The 18958-nt window shown below is 38.7% G+C and overlaps 1 long non-coding RNA gene across 2 annotated transcripts in view; it reads left to right on the top strand.

Moving 5' to 3' along the window:
• Positions 1-18313, top strand: part of LOC131825260 (uncharacterized) — a 63976-nt gene extending 45663 nt beyond the window's left edge. The window contains exons 2-5 of one of the 2 annotated variants that reach the window (XR_009351176.1): positions 10698-10788; positions 11697-11812; positions 15341-15516; positions 16898-18313. This is a non-coding gene — a long non-coding RNA (uncharacterized LOC131825260). The remainder of the gene's footprint in view (positions 1-10697; positions 10789-11696; positions 11813-15340; positions 15517-16897) is intronic. The other variant, XR_009351177.1, reaches the window with a different exon arrangement.
• Positions 18314-18958: the final 645 nt, after the last annotated feature.

The following is an 18958-nucleotide window of genomic DNA, read 5'->3' as shown; positions in this document are numbered from 1 at the left end:
TGGCCTGTGGTAAAAAAGGAGCTAGTCCACGATTTCCTCTCAGAACATATATGGTAAAGCCCTGAGTGAGGAGTAAAAGCAGGAAAGGTATCATGGAAACACAAGACGTGTCTCAGAGGACATGATGCCACAGACCTGAGGTAAAGTTGTCAGGAGAAAAAAAAAAGCCCATGAGCTCTGGAGAAAGTCACTGAAGTGGAGAGAATAAAACAGAGTGTTAAAGGAGAACAAGAATGGCTGCACATTTACAGTCTGACCCTGAGACAGCTTTGGCCCAGATACATTTACAAAGAAGGTTCTAGGCCACATAGAGACTTGAAGTAACTCAAGATTATAGAACCAAAGGATTTTAAATAGAATAATCTCAAATCAATTTAGCATACACATTAAAAGAAAGATTCTAAAGTCAAGCTGACTGGTTCAGATCCCTGCTCATCCACTATTATCAGCAAGAGGGACTCAATGTCGTATCTGAAAAAAGTGAAGCTATTTATCTTCATGGACATTCAAGCTGTGGGACTCATTCAAATCCCCACAGCAGGTCAATTGTTTAAGTTATTTTCTACTGATATTTCCGGGCAAAATACTTTGGGAGATGATGATACTCAGAATTCAGCTCTTCACAACATTAACTGGTTTCACTTAGGGCTGTAGTGGATGCGTGGAAGCGTGCATTGACATTTTTTCAGGGTACAACTACTGGCTTGTCTCTGGCTGTGCTACTCAGATTGGAGAAGTGGGCAGGCAGTACTCGAAGCTGGTCTATAAACAAGGCTTATCTCTTCTTACAGTTTATTTAACACACTTCTTAAAATACACTTTTTTAGAAGAGCTTTAGGTTTATGGCAAATATGAATGGAAAGTACAGAAATTTTCCATATATCCCTTTCCTTCACACAAACATAGTCTCCCCTATTATCAACATCTACCACCAATGTGGTACATTTGTCATACCTGATGAATCTACATTTAAACACATCATTCTCAGGACACCTGGGTGGCTCAGTTGATTGAACATCTGACTCTTAATTTAGGCTCGGATCGTGGCCTCAGGATTGTGGGATTGAGCCCCACATCAGGGTCTGTACTTGACAGGGAGTCAGCTTAAGATTCTTTCCCTCTCCCTATGGGGGAGGGTCCCCCACTTTACCACAAACTCTCTCTCTCTCTCTAAAGTACATTAATAAAATATTTATAAATAAATAAATAAACCAATCATTATCACCCAAAGCCCATAGTTAACGTTAGGGTTCACTCTTGGTGTTGTACATTCTACGAGTTTGGGCTAATGTATCCACTATTACAGTATCATACAGAGCATTGTTGGTACCCTAAAAATCCTAATCATTCCTCTCTCCCCTTGACCCCTAGCAACCACTAATTTTATTACCATCCCCATACTTTCATTTTTTCCAGAATAATCATACAATTGAAATCATACAATTGAAATCATACAGTATATAGTCCTTGGATTCTTTCATAGTAATATGCATTTGGGATTCCTCCATGTCTTCTCATGGTTTGATTGCTCATTTGTTTTTAATGCCAAATCACATTCCATCGTCTGGATGCACCGTGGTTCATTTACCTATTCATCTACTAAAGGATATCTTAGATACTTCCAAGTTTTGGCAATTATGAATAAAGTTGCTGTAAATATCCATGTGGAACTTTTTGTTCTTTTCAACTCCTTTGAGGTTAATATCTAGAAGTGTGATTGCTGGTTTATATGATAAGAATGTGTTTAGTTTTATTAGTAAATTCCAAACTGTCTTCCAAAATGTCTGTACCATTTTATGTTCCCCCCAGTTGTGAATAAGAGTCCTATTTCTCCACATCTTCATCAGCATTTGATACTGTCATTATTTTCATATTAAAATAAAACAAACATTTAATGGAATAATAATGTGTACATATTTTGAAATCTCAAGTTGAGAATTTAAAGAGATTGTTGACTTATGGAACAAATCTTTGGGAATTTATCCCAAGTCTTAGTGCAAAGAGTTTAACTTGACCCTGCCATTACAAGGATGAAAAAGACTAAGAAGCTTGCCATATCGAGTAACCCCTTCATATCCCACCATCTTGTGGCGTGAGGAGACTCAGACCCCAACACTGGTTCAGGTTTTGGAATTTTTTTATTATATATTAGTCTTTCATTTCCTTGTATAGATTCTAAATCTTACAAGACTATTTTTAACCATAAACAGCAAAACCTCAAAACCCTCACTGAGGGTTATTTCAAAGAATCCACTGCTTCCAGCTCCTAACAAATATGAAACTTCAGCAAAGAACCAGTTTAAGCCTTTTACAACTGCCGGCATCCTAAGTTCTACCTTTGGATCAGGATTGAACACATGCTGGCATCTCATTCGCTGGGTCCCTCCCAGAACTGTCTTCCTCCCTGGTGCTTTAATATTATGCCTTCAACTTTTATTGAAGGCCTTTACAAGAAAGAGCCACATGAGGCCCATTTCTGCATTTGCTGTGAAATTGGTATAAGGACATTGTCCATTAAATTACTCAATGTTCCCTACCTAAGACCCACATGAGAACTTGCTCTGAGTTTAGTACCAAGAAAAAATGTGCCTTCTTTGAGACAGTAGTAAATTTTCTTCTTTTCTCTTAGTGAGTTATGTAACCCATTGTATTTTTCCTCCTCCTCCTCCTTCTTCTTCTCTCTAGGTTTTATTATTTTTATTTATTTATTTATTTATTGGCTTAACTGCCAAGAAACATACAGACAATTTTTGTGTATGATCATACCCACCGTGTTGGCCTTTGTGGTTGGCATGTTGGTATCTTCTTTTATTCTTAACCTTCTGTCTTCTAATTTATTCCAATAAAACTACTGTATAAGTCTTTTTATGTAAGTCAGCCAAAATCTATATTAGAAAAAGGCTGAGCATACCCAAATAAAACCTACAGATGCACTGCTTTACTTGATACAGATTTTTTTGAGGTATTTCCTGTTTTGTTTTACAAAATGTTATTGAATTCAATATAAAAGCAATTGAATGCAAAACTGAATTCAGTTTAAGGATAGACACCTTGTTCAGTGTATAATTAAGTGTGATTTAATCATAAGCCTTTGGCAAAATTTTATAGACATAAAGTTACAAATCAGGGGAAAAAAATCTCAGGGACATAATCACTGTAGCCATAGAGAAAATCAATTCGTTCATTCATTGTATTAGTAAAGCCCAGCATTTATTCAACAAATGTTTAATAGTGTTAGCTTTGTTCAAAGCAGCCCGCTGGTTGCTTTGGAGAATACAAACTTGGTTTAAAAAATGGATCACCCTCAAGAAATTTATAGTTTAGCAATTAAGAGCCAGCGGGTTTACCAATCTTACTTAAAAATAGGAGTAAAGTATTTCTTGTCCAGCAGGACTGTAGGTCACTATGCCAGGATTCTGCTTTTTAATGTAATTGAAAAAGAAGTCATAAAGATGAAACTCTGGGGGCACCTGGGTGGCTCAGTGGGTTAAAGCCCCTGCCTTTGGCTCAGGTCATGTTCCCAGGGTCCAGGGGTGGAGCCAAGCATCAGGCTCTGTGCTCAGCAGGGAGCCTGCTTCCTCCTCTCTGTCTGCCTGCCTCTCTGCCTACTTGTGATCCCTGTCTGTCAAATAAAAAACTAAAATCTTAAAAAAAAAAAAAAAAAGATGAAAACTCTGTGATGGGAGAATTTTTTTATGAAGAAAAGAAAAACTTTACATAAAATTATTATTAATAAAGCTGCTCTCGAATTGAAAGTTGCTGAAGAGGATTATTGGAAGTAAAAAAAAAAACTAAGTGTGACTTTATTATGATCTGAAAGTGGCTATGAGTGCAGGATTTCTTTTATTTTCATATGAGCAAGATTTTTTTTTTCAAATAACTCTTTCTTAAAAGCAGAAGGAATTACTGACTGCTACACGTGGGCTGACAACATAAACATTTTATCAGTGTCCTAAACTCCCACACAGGAAGTAGGGTTATGGGAATATTTTCACAGCTTGCTGTTGGCCTTTCAAGAATTGAGGGTTGAAGGTTGCTACAATCATTTGCTTTTCATATTCTGCTTTCTTCATGAAGTGAATAATGCAAGAGTCTGGAAACTAACGCTGAGGTGGGGGTTTTTGCCTCGAGATGTGTTTAGATTAGTTACCAAGCTTCCCAGCTTGTGGTCATTGAAGGTCACTTGGTTGATAGCTAAAATTTCAATTGGAACCTTGTCATATAATCAGGATTTAAAGCCCAGCTGAGACTTTGTCTTTCCTGTGAAAGGGGAGGTTGTTTTATGATTAGCTTCAGAATGTTAAATTAGGTGTTGGCAATTATGAGCCATTTTTGTAGTTTAAATTGCACTATGGAAACACCTGTCCAGAATAGCAAAGGAAGGCAAGTTAAAAAAAAAAAAAAAGTCTGATTCTATTATGCATGAATAGTCCTGCTTTTATTATCAAACCCTAGAAGCCCACTTAACCACTCTTGAGAAAGAATCTTTTTTGTATCCTCTAACAGTGATTCTCAAGAACAAGCACCTTATTAAAGATATCTTTTGTGTGTGGCACAGAGAAATGATTTATATAAAGAGGCCATTTCTAAAATAACTGAAATGTTTTCCAATTTATTTTCAATAATTTCTTTTTTCTTCCAGTAGTCCTTACGTTCTTAGAAAAAGTCTATTGAGGACCTATGAAACCATGTCCTAAAATGGGCAAGGTTTAACAAATTCTCTTGCATAACTATAACAAATTATTATAAAGGAGACTTGGTACCTTTGAAGAAGAGAATTGAACAAAAAGGTGATTGAGAGGATAGGAAAGAAACTGAAAAAATTTCAAAATCACTAAAGTTCTTCTGGTCAAAATAATATACCAATTTTTATCCCATCACACTGGGATAGGGGCTTGGCACAGAAAAAGAGTAGTAATTTTTTATATCATAATATAGTAAACCACCTTCATGCTTTTCAATATTGCCTCATATTGAAAGCATATTGAAGGCCTCATATTGAAGGTCATACTGAAACATCCAAACAAAACTTTTGAACAAGATAATACATGATAAAGGGCACCTGGGTGGCTCAGTGGGTTAAAGCCCCTGCTTTCGGCTCAGGTCATGATCCCAGGTTCCTGGGATCCAGCCCTGCATCAGGCTTTCTGCTCAGCAGGGAGCCTGCTTCCTCCTCTCTCTGCCTGCTTCTCTGCCTACTTGTGATCTTTGTCTGTCAAATAAATAAATAAAATCTTTAAAAAAAAAGATAATACATGATCATATTTCCTATAAGATTAGAAAGTCTATAATAGTACTTTCCCCTAAAAATTTCATAGTTGATATTTGCTTGGATTAAAACATAATACAGTACTCAGATATACATGCATATAATATATGTACATATATATATATATAAAATGAATACAGTAATTCATATATATGTGTATATATGTGAATTCATATATACAGATGTGTGTGTGTATATGATATGGACATGTAGATTTCTACCTCTGGCTAAGATGAAGTCACAAGGACTGAATTCACTCTCCTACCCAAAACAACCAAAGGAGAAGAAGAGGGGACAAAATATGTGAATTAACAATGGACATCAGGCAACAAAGGAAGTGATCCTGGAGAGATGAGCTTCATAACAGACCCCAACTTACTGATTTGGGAAAGTTCTCAGGCTGCAGGATAGGGGAGAGGGCCCAGGAGGACCTGGCAGAGGGATAGAGTCTGGAGGGACAAAGGCAGCCTGAATTCACTAGCCATAAGACAGGAGAGGATAGAGATGTATCAGGAAAATAAACCAAAAGTCTGCAGAGGGTTCATCCCAAGTAGCATTCAACATAGTATTAACCAGCACAGGCATGCAAGGAAGCTACCTGAGGCTCGGAAAAAATCATCTGAAAAGATTTGAATGGCATTTGGTGCTCACATAGGGCCTGGAATGGCACATGTTCCCATCAGCCATACTGGCAAACCTCATAAGTCACAGGGCATGGGTAGCTCAGAAGACCCCTTCCTCAGTCATGGGGAATAATTAGTCCTAGTAAACATTACTCTGGTCCCACCTAATGATTCTTAAAAGCAAGACCTGATGAAGTCAAGCCACTTCCAAGGAACTTAACCATGCCCTAGCACAAAACTCAAGAACTTTTATAGGAATACAAAAATAACCAGCATCATATAAGATAAAATCCACAATGTCTGCCACTCATCAAAGATGATTAGCACAGAAAGCAGGAAAATACAATCAGTGATAAAGTTCAATCAATTGAACCCGCCCAGAACTGATACAGATGTTAGCATTAACTTACACAGGTATTAAGACAATTAGGATTATATTCCTTAGTTCAAAATGTTGAATTAAGGCCCAAAAATTATTTTAAAAAGACCCAAACTGAATGTACAGAGACACTTTCTAGAAAACTACAATGTGTGAGATGAAAAATACACTAGTTGGTTTCCTGCAGATTAAATGCTATGGAAGAAAAGCCTAGTGAACTTGGAGACACAGCAATAGAAACTATTCAAAATGAAGCAGGGAGAGAAAAAAAAGACTGGGAAAAAAAGTGAACAGAGCATCATCGAGTTGTGGTACAATCTATCAACTGGTGAATTTTAAATTATGCAATTTTTTATCAGTTATACTCCAAGAAAGCATTAACAATATAAATATCGGTACCCGAGGGATCTATAAATCAAAAGAGATTTATGAACAATGTGATACATTGCAATATTGACTGGTATCACCCTCATAAACACGAATTTAAATAAGTAGTTTGGAGTAATAAATTTATTCACTCAGAAGAATTGTTACTAATAAAACTAAAAAGTATTTTTTTCCATACAGAGAACATTTTTAGCATCTTATACTTTTTTAATACCTTAAACTTCTCTGCATATGATAACAAATCTAATGTTACTGAAATAACATTTGGAATAACCTCTTTTAACCTTTCTAGAGTACATTATCCCAATTCACTTTTTCAACATACAATTAATTTTTTTAGAGATAAAACTTTGGAGTTGATTTAATTGCCAAAATAACTACCTAGGAAATGGAAATAACCTTCAATTATGAACTATGATCAAAGAGAGCTTTTTCATTTTTCACATTGTTTCATGAAATGACTTTCATTCCACCCATCACCTTTTAAGTAACTTTGACATAACATTTTATTTTTCATCACTGATAAAATACTTTCACTTGAATACAGTTTAATGAGACAAAGCCAATTGTAACACAATTGGCCAATTCTAACACAAATAGATTTATGTTTGGAGGAAAAGTGTGACCAGGTGCTAAAACGAAGCTTTCTGGTCTTGATCTTGTTTGAAAGTTTAAAGTTTTATATGAGTACTTCAGTCTGACTCCATTTGGCAACATTGCCAGGTATGAAGGTGATTTCCTAAAGCAAATTTGTAAATTAGTGACAATGGAACATCTCCTCACATTGATTCAATTGATAATGCATGTATTTCTTACAGAATTAGAAAGCCAAATATATCTCATTCTGACCCCATTCTCAGAAAGCTTTGCTTAATTGTTTCCTGAACAAGTGAGTTCTTTTTTTCTAAGAATTTATTTATTTATTTGATGGAAAGAGAGAATGCAGGAGCAGTGGGGAGGGACAGGAAGAGAGGGAAAAGCAGCAGCCCAATGTGGGGCTTGATCCAGGACCCCAGGGTCAGCACCTGAGCTGAAGGCAGACACTTAACCAACTGAGCCATCCAGGTCCCCCAATTAATTTTGATGGGAAATAAAAGAAGAAAGTGGATCAAGAACATAGAAGCTGTGGACTAACTGCTAAAAGAAACCATCTCTGAGAAATGTTTTTAGAAGACCCACAGTCTTCTTTTACCACATCTCCTCCATTCTAAGATTTCATCAACTGAACAACGCATCATCAATTTAAAGACAACTTTCACATTTATGCATCCATATAGATGGTAAACTGCATCCCAATTTCAGAAATATTTGAGTCCTTGAATCAAGGAAATGTACTACTTTATCATAAACAATCAGAAACTTAAAACGTTATTATACTTCAAACAAATATATATGAAAAGCACATTAACAACAATTAAATGACAACTGATGGTAAGAAATTGATTTTTATTCAATTCATCTTTGCAGGTAAGTTTAAATAAACTGTCAAGGAGATTATTATTGCCCACCTGAATATTTTTTACTTCCACTTTTTCCATATATTTAGAAATTTTAAGGACATGGTGAAACAGAAGGAATGAATTTCTGTGGCCAGGAGAAGTATAGTTATTATTTGGTAGATTATATTTTCAATTTACCATTAAATAATTGTTTACTGAAATTTGCTTCTATCTGGCTAACTGGATGCTGCCTAATTCTGCCTGAGGGATTTAGCTGAGGGTGCATTTTAAACTGCAGGGTAAAATCTCAGATTGCATAGAAAAACTACAGGGTGGTCTACTGAGAGACATAGACAAGGTAAGATTTAAGCTTTCTCAAAATTAGAAATAAAGTATATAAAGTGATACCTCTTTCATTAAATTTGCTTTCAATCAACAATCAGCTCATCGATAATTACTCACCAGAACTTAACATGTGCAAAATATCTCATTACGCTTTCATCAAAGTGTAATGATAAAGTGGGTGGTTTAACAGACCACCCAGTGACTCAAAAATCGGCAATGTGAATGCATTGAACATGAATATTGGAAGTTATTTCTTTATATAAATGATGTCAATCTCATGGCTCTGCAGCCAACACCTAGAAAGTAAAAACATTTTAAGCCTAGAGGAATGAAATGGGGATTCAGAGCTCCCAGGGGTACATAAAAAAGCTTGAATCTCTAAGAAGGAGGTTTTGCCTCCATCTACTAAGTTTATCTTAGATATGATTCATTCAATAGTCAAATGGTGGCCTAGAATGTGACTTAAAACTGAGGGAAAATACTGTCACCCTCCACTATTCATTTTCAGGGCCAAATGTGCCTGTTCTGCCTGTTTTCTCTGTTCATTAAAAGGTCTGTTCATTTCCTTCTCTTCTGTTTTCTTGCTTGGCTCCCATCAATGCTTCACTTCACACTAATTGCAATTCCTATCAACTTCCTCCAAAGTAGCTGGTGCATGTAATTTGGAAGCGAGCTCCTAAATCCTTAATGCTCACACTGATTTTAAGTTTTCCATTGATTTACTGTAAGAGAACACACCAGGATTTAAAAAAATTTGGAGGACCTCTACTATTGGTCTTGAGTTTGAAGGACATGGGTTCCCCTAGAACCTATGATTTTTCTTTTCTGTTTAAGACAGTTCTCCTAGATTAGTGTATATAAAATTCTCTGTTTTTGTGCATATTTATGGGAAAAAGTTTCATAGCTTTTATCAGCCCCTCACTGATTTTTTTTTTTTGCCACCCAAAAGGATGAAAAACAGGGGTCTACATACTTTATACATTCAGCTAACATTTATTAAGACTGTAATATTTGCCACATATTACACTAAATACTGGGGACCAGAAATGAGTAATAGGTCTTTTCCTGAAGGCATTTATTGGGTCAGACAGACACAGACCACCACAGTAGGTGCAGCAAATTCTGTGATAAAATTAGCTGAGGGGCACCTTCATGTTATGCGGTTAGTTAAGCATCTGATTCTGGGTTTGGGCTCAGGTGTGATCTCAGGGTCATGAGATCGAATCCCATGTCTGGTTCCCTGCTCAGCTCAGAGTCTGCTTGAGTTTCTCTCTCCCTCTTCTTCTGCCCCTTCCCCCTTCATGCACGCTCCCCCCACCACTGAAAGAAATAAATAAATCTTTTTTTTTTTTTTTAAAGTAACTGAGTACTCTTTGTACTCAGGGAGAAAATGAAGTTAGGGGAGGTCGGAAAGAGTTCATTCAAATTGGGAAATTGTTCATGGGTCTTAAAGCCCAAGGAGAAGATGAGCTAATATTGCTCCATCTCCTGGATCATTGGTGGATTAACTACCCACAGTTGTTGGAGGTTTAGAGCCCAGTGATCCTCATCTGTCACCAGGACTTTAAAAGAATGCAGCCAAAATTCTAACCTGTTCCAGAGATTCTACTGACTGATCTTACTCAAAATGTCTTTTCCATATCTTAGTATTTGTAAGTTTCCCATGATAGTGTTCTGCACGCATTTTGAAATGATTCTGCTGGGCCATTCATCTCAGGCTTGCTCATTTTGTCCCAGTGCTCTTGCTCTACTACTAATGACCTTCAGAAAGTCTCTGTTCTGCTGAACACATTGGCCTGCCAGTGACCACGATGCTTCCTCTATTTGAGACCAAGGTCTTATACATCTTTTCAGTTGCTAGTGGGACTAGGCATGACCACATGTGGCTGGGAGAATTTGCTACATTCCAGAAGTTGGTTTGCAACATACTGTTTTATGACCACTGTATTTATATCGGTAATCTGATAGCCAAAAAGATATTTCTCAGGTATATTTGGTCTTCGGTGGGGATCTTGTTACAAATGAAGGTGACTTCCATATCCCACCCAAGGTGGGGGACTAGTTGTAAGAAGGACTAACCATGCGATTAGAGGGTTGGAACTTTCCAACAAACTCAACCCCCTAGGTCCCTGGGAGGAAAGAAGAGTTAGAGCTTGAATCAGTCAATGACTAATGACTTAGTCAAACATGACTATGTAATGAAGCCTCCATAGAAACCCAACAGTTCAGGTTGTTTTTTTCTTTTTCTTTTTCAGAGATCTTCTACTCTTGGGGGTCCCAAGCTCCAGAATACAGAAACCCCTTTGTTTAGGATCTCATCTTATGTATTTCTTCATCTGGCTGTTGGTTTGTATTCTGTATCCTATCCTTTAATAAACTGGTACACTTGTTTCTCAGAGTTCTGTGAACCACTCTAGCAAATTAATGGAACCTAATGGAAACTTGTTTCCCTGAGTTCTATGCACTACTCTAACAAATTAATGGAACTCTAGCAAAGTCACTGGAACAGCCAGTCTATAGCCAGTTAGTTAGAAGCACAGGTAAACGCCTGGGGCTTGTGACCGGCATTTGATTTGGGAAGAAGGGTCAGTCTTATAGGACTGAACTTTAACCTATGAAATCTGATGCTGTGTCTGAGTAGAAAGTGCTGGAATTGAGTTGAATTCGTGGATATCCTTTCTAGCGCCGGGAAACTGCTTGGTGTCTTGTGTGTGGGAAACACCCCCTCTCCAACACACACATACCTCCTTACACATGTTGGAATCGAGTCCAGGAATCTTAAAAGATGCTTGTTCCAAAAGCTGTCACTTCTCTGTTCTTCTACTCCTGCTGCTTGCAGTGGAAAGGGCAAGCTCTGTGATTATTAACTCCTTTTCTGCTTCTCTATAACGAGGAATAGTGGAGATTATTCATGTTCTCCATGTTTCTGTTGCCAGTTCTAAATGTGCATTCACAGCTCTGCCTTTTACTCCTAACCACCTGCACTTGCAGGTTTCCCAGACAATTGTTCTTTGGCTACGGAAGCAGAATTGGAATTCACAAATCCTCAGTGCTCCCACTTTCATCCAGCTTGCAGCCAGTGACTGGAGGCTGCTGCAAGTAGACATAGTTTCAGATCCCTTGCCTCCAGGAAGGACATTGTGTGAGGGACATTTTACCCACAGGATCAAGTCCTGGCTTGCACTTCACTTGAAATCATACCTTTGCTCAGCTTTTCCTGTTCACACATCCTGCTTTTCCTGTGTCCTTTCCAGTTTCCCCTCAATAAACCACTTTCACCCAAATCCTCTCACATCAGAGTTTGAACTGTGGAAACCCAACCTAGGATGCCGGGTCAAACCCACTCCTGGAAGTTGCCAGGCCTGAGAAGGTAAAACTTTTCTCCAATACTCGGTTCAAAGATGCACCTTATTGCTTACTTCATATTGAAGTTTTCAGGATGTTTGACAATGATCACTTTTTTTTTTTTTTAGAGGGAAAAAAAAAACCCACAAAAACTGATTCTCTTAGGGTATATCTTTGTTCCAGGATACCAACAAAATAATCTTGAAAAAAGTCAGATATTAGTATTTCTCAATCTGGGTTATATAGTCTTATACATAGTCATGAAATATGTTTCATGAAGGGAAAAATCTAATAACACAAATACAGCAGAAAGAAAGATTATGATAAGAATTCTAGTATGGCTAAAGAACACTATACAGTCCTGAAGAGAATATGAGCCCAGATACTGATGGGCTTCCCATCCCGCTGGAATTTGACCTTAATCCTATAAACACCAGAGATATTTAAATGAGGTAATGATATGAGACCAAAAAAAAAAAATTTTTTTTTAAGACGAGGTTCTAACAGACTGAAGGGAACGACATGGGGAGAGGCTTGGATATACAGATTGGGCAGTCAGTTACATACGGAAATACAGCTTGGAATAGAAGATACAATTTGGGGTAAAGATGGGACTCTAAAGAAAATAAATGGATGTCAGAAGAGTATCCATTAAATACTGAGGAAACAAACCCTACAGTGCAATGGGTGGGCTAAAGGGAAGGAAGAAGGACAGTACATCAATAGAAACCAAGAGACAATAGTACTCAGAATCCATGGAGACACATTATCAAGCATCAGCATCTGCAGAAAAAAATCCAGTAATGTGAGAGCAAAATGTGATTTGGCCATTAGAAGGTCATTTGTGGTCAGAGAAAGAAAAATCTCAGTAGGTTAATGAGAGAGGAAGCCAGATCATAGGCATAAGATAAAACATTTTTGAGGGTGAGGGAGACTGGATCACATCGATATACTCTGGAGGAAGGATTCAGGGGAAAAAAAAGCAAAAGAAATGCAAAATAACTACAACAAGATAACCAATATCCTAGAGGATGGGGAAGAATGCCATAGAGAGAAGGCAAAGGGATACGTTGCTCGGAGACAGGAGGGAAGATGGTTCAGGATGGGTTCCATGGTCAGGCTAGGGTGCCAGGGAGAAAGGGCAGCTGCTTGGAACAGTCGCTCTTCAGTTTGAAGAATAGAGTGAACTCCTGGGGGTCAGGAAGATGCAAATGGCATGAGTGCTATGAAGAAGGATGTAAAAAACCTGCAGAGCAGCAACAAGAAATGTAAGAGTCATAATCAGAGGCAAGAGAAAGAATTACCCAGCGGTATGGAAGGCCTGTTGGCTTCAAGTGCCGTTGTCCTCTTCAACCCCATTTCAATGAATGTCAATGTTCAGAGACAACTAGTAAAGAGAAAGAATGATTATAAATAAAAAGAATGGGTAGAAGGGTAGATTAATCTTTGGTTGCATATCGTCATGAGGGTGGCTGGGGTGGATAATGCCTTAAAAAAAGAAAAAAGACAAAATAAGAAAGAAATTGAGAGGGCTGGTAAAGGGGCATTTAAGTGATTCAACCACGGTGTTTAGGTTGAGTGGAAAAGGAATTGGTAACAACAGGAAGTTGTCAGAGTCATCTTGAGCTGGGCAAGTTCCAGGGTCCAAGCAGGGGCATGGGGCGGCAGGAATGCAGACCCAGACGGGCAGATCAACAGCTCCATCAAGCCTCTGGCTCTGATCCGCCATTGTACCAGGGGTGCAATCAGGCCTGTGTTTGCTTGCCTCTTGAGTAGACCAGCGATCCCATCTAAACAGCAGCTCTCCACTCCAATGGCCCGACACCCAGTCTGGTATTGTCTCCTGGGACATTGACCCAGTTGCCAAGTTTATGGGTGCTGGAGCTGCCACAGTTGGTGTGGCTGGTTCAGGGCTGGCATTGGAACAGTGTTCGGCAGCTTGATTGTTGGCGATGCCTGGAGCCCATCTCTTAAGCAGCAACTCTTCTAAGCCATTTTGGGCTTTGCCCTTTCTGAGGCCAGGGGGCCCTTCTGTTTGATGGTGGCCTTCCTCATCCTCTTCTCCATGCGAGGCTCCCTGGGAATCACCCACCCATCCCGGCTGCCCTGACTTCAGGCCGTGTCTGGTGTTGGAGTGTACTAAGCTTTCCCTTGAAACACAAGCTGTCTCTTAAAAAGAAGAAAACGAAAAAAGGAAAAAAAAAAGCAACAGTCAGATCTGGGTAGAGATCTGGGAAGTCGGATCTAGGGTCAGATTTGGGAGGACAATTCAGGCAAGAAGAAAAGTATAAAGAAAGCTCCAGAAGCAGGATAAGCCTTCACAGAGTGTAATGCCAGTGCAAAGAGGCCCCTTGAAAGCAGAGAATGTGTGCTGGGGATTGGAGGTGGACAGCTGGTGGGATTTGAAAGCCCAGTGGAGCTTAGAAGCGAATGGCACGCGCACGGGGGAGTACATCTAAGCTAATCTTTGAAAAAGGTGAGAATGTGAGGCTTGATAGAAGTTGGGACATAGAGAGTATTGGCAAGAAGCAGCAAAAATGATCCTACTTCTGGCCTCTTGCCCTGAAAACTAGAAGGATAACAATATCCTTGACAAAGTGGATTAGGTAAAAAGGAAAACAGGTCCAAGTGGAGAGGGAGACGAATTTAATGTTAGTTACGATGAAACATGTAAGTAGGAATTTCCTCAAGGCTCCAGGAAATACACATTTTAAAATATAAGCTGAACAATTTGGGGGTCAGGCCTGGAGTGTTCTGATTTTAGGTCTCAGTATTATGTGTGAACCCGCTGTCACTAACCCAAACTCCTCCCCACCATCGAGTTTACCCCAATAATTTCCGAGTCAGAATCTATGCGGCGGTGGTCAACTGGCATAATTTTGTTAAAAAGCTAGCATGTAGATAGAGAGAGCATTAAATCACAGGTGGTATTCGGTAGAGTTCTTCTTGAGAAGTGATTTGATCTTTCAATTGATAAACCCAGCACGGTGCTTTTTGGACCGGGAGAGCAATTCACACACCCAGGGTGGTGGGAGACAGAGACGGTAGAGCAGGAGAATAGGACCTTGCCAGGCTTGGGAAATTCTTCAAGTACTGATATGAATCACAGTCCAGCTCGGTCTGGGGGGGGGGTACAATGATGCTGGGTATGGCCGAGCACATTAGTTCTAACCATTAGTGTACTTAAGACTCGAGGCCATGAAAATGACTTAAGAAAAAATATGTAACCTCAGGGGCAGATGGAGTTAATCCTCCTTCAAAAACCCGGATTTTATTTTTCTTTTTAAAACAAGATCCTGCTCATCATACTGGAAAATAATTTATTCATCATAAGTACATATGTATTAGTAATTTATGGCTTACAAATATTGTCTCTGAGGCTCTTTTCTTATCCATAGTGCTGTGTAAATTGCCTTTATTAAGCCAAGTCCATGAGATGTTATCTGCTAATTCTGAGGTTAATGCAAGAAACAGGTCGGTTTGCCTCCCTTGATCCTCTTAAACAATATTCTCTTCTTTCTATCTCAAATTTTATTTTCTTTTCCTCCTTGAGCACCATCATCTTGGCACAACCAACTTTCACATCTCATAAGAGTAGAAGCAAAGACTTTTTTCCAGAAGAAAAGAAGACACAAGTTTCATACACTGTTCCATCTTGCATTGTTCCTGCTGCTCACAGTGCGTGTGTGATGTCTTGTCCCCAAGGACGTGTGGTGATTATCCAACATGGTAGGTGTAATTTATCAGCTCCCCCCCACCAAGTATTTGAAGAAACAATTCTACCCACAGTCCAATAAAATCCCTTTTCATCACCGAGGATGTATCTATGGCACCAGTGACTGACCAAGCACAGGTGGTATTTGCTAGGACTTAGAAATGAAATGCTTTCCCCAGAGTGAACAGCTTCTTACAAAAATATTCAGGGTACAGTGTGTTCCTGGCGTGTAGCACCTGTTACCCACTCGTTTAAATGTCTCATGAAGGGGACAGAGAAAAAAATAGTTTCTCCCTGTCTCTGGGAACATACATAAATTTAGCCTACGATTCTTTTTTGGCCACTGAAAAGTTTGAATTACCTTAAGAAAGGCCATAGGATATAATTTCTTGAAGATGCTCTTCACATTAGAATTTAATTACATAATATGACTGAGAGGCAATGGTGGGCAGGAGAGAGAAGGAGAAAAAAAAAACAGAGATAAAAGAAATGAAAAATAAAATGGAAGGCAATGTTATAAATCCAGACATGAAATCGGGGTAAAAAACAAAACTCACCCATTTATCCTTACTGCGAATGTTTGCATTATGTCAAAATATTTGGTCCTCCGTCTCTATTTGATTATGAAATGTGCAATTTGGACAACAGTTTTTTAAATATTGAAAACCCACCTCTCTAGGTGTGAAGATGCTATTGACCGACTTTCTTTAGGAGGTAAACTGAGTTTATATTATTTTTCCTACATTTTGAGATAAACTCAGTCTAAATAGCAACCCAAATGTTGTTTCCCTCCAGACAGCTGGTCTTGACTCTAACATCAGCCACAAAAATACACTGGCCTAACGTTATTTTATTCAGTAGCATCATTGACATTGCTGAAAACACAGGAAAATTTGAATGATTTTGGAAACCAAGTTTTGGTTTCCTTTGTACCATACTCTTAAATGAGCATCACTTACTACAAAATGCACATCTTGCAAGTACTTTCAAAGCATGTGTGAAGGGATTGTGCATGTGGACACAAGTGTGTGTGCTCACAGGGACACAGACCCACACTCCACCGCGCTCACACAAAGCTGTGGACGTTATGCACCTGACCTCTTCAGCAGTCTGTGACTGTATTGCAATGAAACACCTGTCTGCACGCTCTGGACTACTGCAACTTTCAGAGCACGGCTTATTAATAGCCACCCTGTGAGTAGTCCCCCAGCCTCGTGAGGCTGCTTTCAGAATTACAAACATACTCATAAGAAGGGAATTCAAGGTCAGCAGTCTGTGGTAAGCAAGTCCTATATTTATAAAGTCGCTAGAAATGGAGAACTTATCATTCTTGCTCTCCATGCTTGCTGGACTCAGGACCAGCCACTATTTTCACAGAATCTTTTTTTAACGCAGGGATGAACCTCTAACGTGCATCTGTGGTTCCAGCTCACCCTGAGGGTTTGCAACTTTAGTGACTGGCCAAGGACTAACACTTTGGAATCAGTCCTACCTTCTCTTCTTGCCTGGCAGGCTCACCTCAGGAGCAGGTGCTAAAGATAGAGCCCCAACGAGCCTCAGAAGAACTCATCATTGTTCCTGCAGCTCTGTTCCAAAAGTCGGAGAACGTGCAGTGATTAGAAACGTGCATTTGTTGCGGTGTATGTGTATGTGTGTGTTTTCACGTTGCGGCTTAGACAAAAATGGGGGTTTTCGGGCTTTTCATCAAAGTCCAGTGAGGGCTTGTGCTTAGTTTTGAACTCTGACCAGCTCTTTTAAGACCCCTTTAGATACAAAGATTCCTTGTTTTTGTAGGAAGATGAGCAATGGGGATTTTGCACAATGCTGAGTGTGCAGTTACCATAGAATATGGGTAAAAAAAGATTTATGTGCAGAATTATGAACAAATTCAGAAAAAAATAAAAATATAAAATATAGAAATCATAAAATGAATGTGGGCAGCCACAGGTGAAACTCTTTCCAGAAATAATTCAAGTAAATAATGGGAAGCTCTTTAATTTCATCCAGAAACTAGGTACTTCCCTCAAAGCTCATTAAAAATGCATAAATTTAAATGTAACAAAGATCTGACAAATAAGGAGATAATAATAATAATAACAATAATAATGCATAAGCCACAGTACTATACATGGCACTGAATGTTTGTTCCTTCCTCACCCAAATAATTATAAAATGTAATGTTTTAAGGATAGGTGTCAGTAGTCTGTATGAAGAATAGAGGGGAAAAAAAAAAAGCCTCTTTCTGAGTATTACCAGAAATATCCAATGGTGAGAGTTGCCTAGCTGCCCTATGTAAACATTCTGTTTATCTTGGCAGGCACTTACTTATATGGGGAACCTGGCATTAGTGCAGGATAATGTGATAACATTAACCAGAAAGATTATTTAACTTTCTCTACACGGACTCAATACCCACCAGAAATGTTTGGACATCAGTTTTTTTTCTTGACTTTCCTAATAGGACAAGTTTGCTTTTGGCAAACACTAGAAATATTCTAATTTACTTTATGATATTTTTGCCAAGTACCAATTAATAGTAATTTTCTTTCTAAATTAACATATAACGTATTATTTGTTTCAGAGGTACAGGTCTGTGATTCATCAGTCTTACATAATGCCCAGGGCTCATTACAACACATACCCTCCCCAGTGTCCATCACCCCGTTATCCCATTCCCTCCACCCCACCTCCCTCCAGCAACCCTCAGTTTATTTCTTTCCTATGATTAAGACTCTCTTATGGTTTGTCTCCTTCTCTTGTTTTCTTGTTTCTGTTTAAAGACACATTTTGATAAGTTTTATAATAAAGAGAATGTATGCCTCAAAATTTGATCACCAGATTTATGATTTCGAGTTGGGAGAATCTTTTATCACCTCTCCTCTCAAAATCCAACTCCCTAAAATCCATGAAGACAAAACAAAAACAAATAGATTAAAACAAGAAAATTGGATATCTTTTTTTTTAAAAAATCAGTCAGATATCTGTAATCCCAAGCCATCATGCTTAAAGACTGAAGGACACAGAGGACTATCTTAGATGAATGGAAGGAGTAAAATCTTGCATGTGCATCTACGAACTCATTGGTCCCTGACAACCCAGAAAGCCTTAGAAATTGGAATTACTAAGAATAATTTGAAGAGATTGAGGAAAGTATTTGAATAAACACCGAGGGATCAGTTAATCCCACATCCCTGGTCCACATTCCCTCTGAGAGCCTTCAAATGACTATCCCTCTTCTAGCACACCTGCAGGCATAGGCCACAGCAGAGAGCAAGATACCATACTAGGGGAAAATGTAGAATTAAGTTAAAGTTGGATTAATAAATTTTCGATCTGAGACTTCCCATTTCACCAAATTCCAGAAAGCTGGTAGCCATGTCAATTTCCACCAGTAGGTGTAACAGAAAATATACTGTACTATACGGCTTCGCAGAAAATCCCAGGAGGAACAGACAT

This window comes from Mustela lutreola, chromosome 2, assembly GCF_030435805.1.
Source record: "Mustela lutreola isolate mMusLut2 chromosome 2, mMusLut2.pri, whole genome shotgun sequence".
NCBI lineage: Eukaryota > Metazoa > Chordata > Mammalia > Carnivora > Mustelidae > Mustela > Mustela lutreola.
The sequence above is the reverse complement of the archived record's forward strand: the minus strand, read 5'-3'. Positions and strand labels throughout refer to the sequence as shown.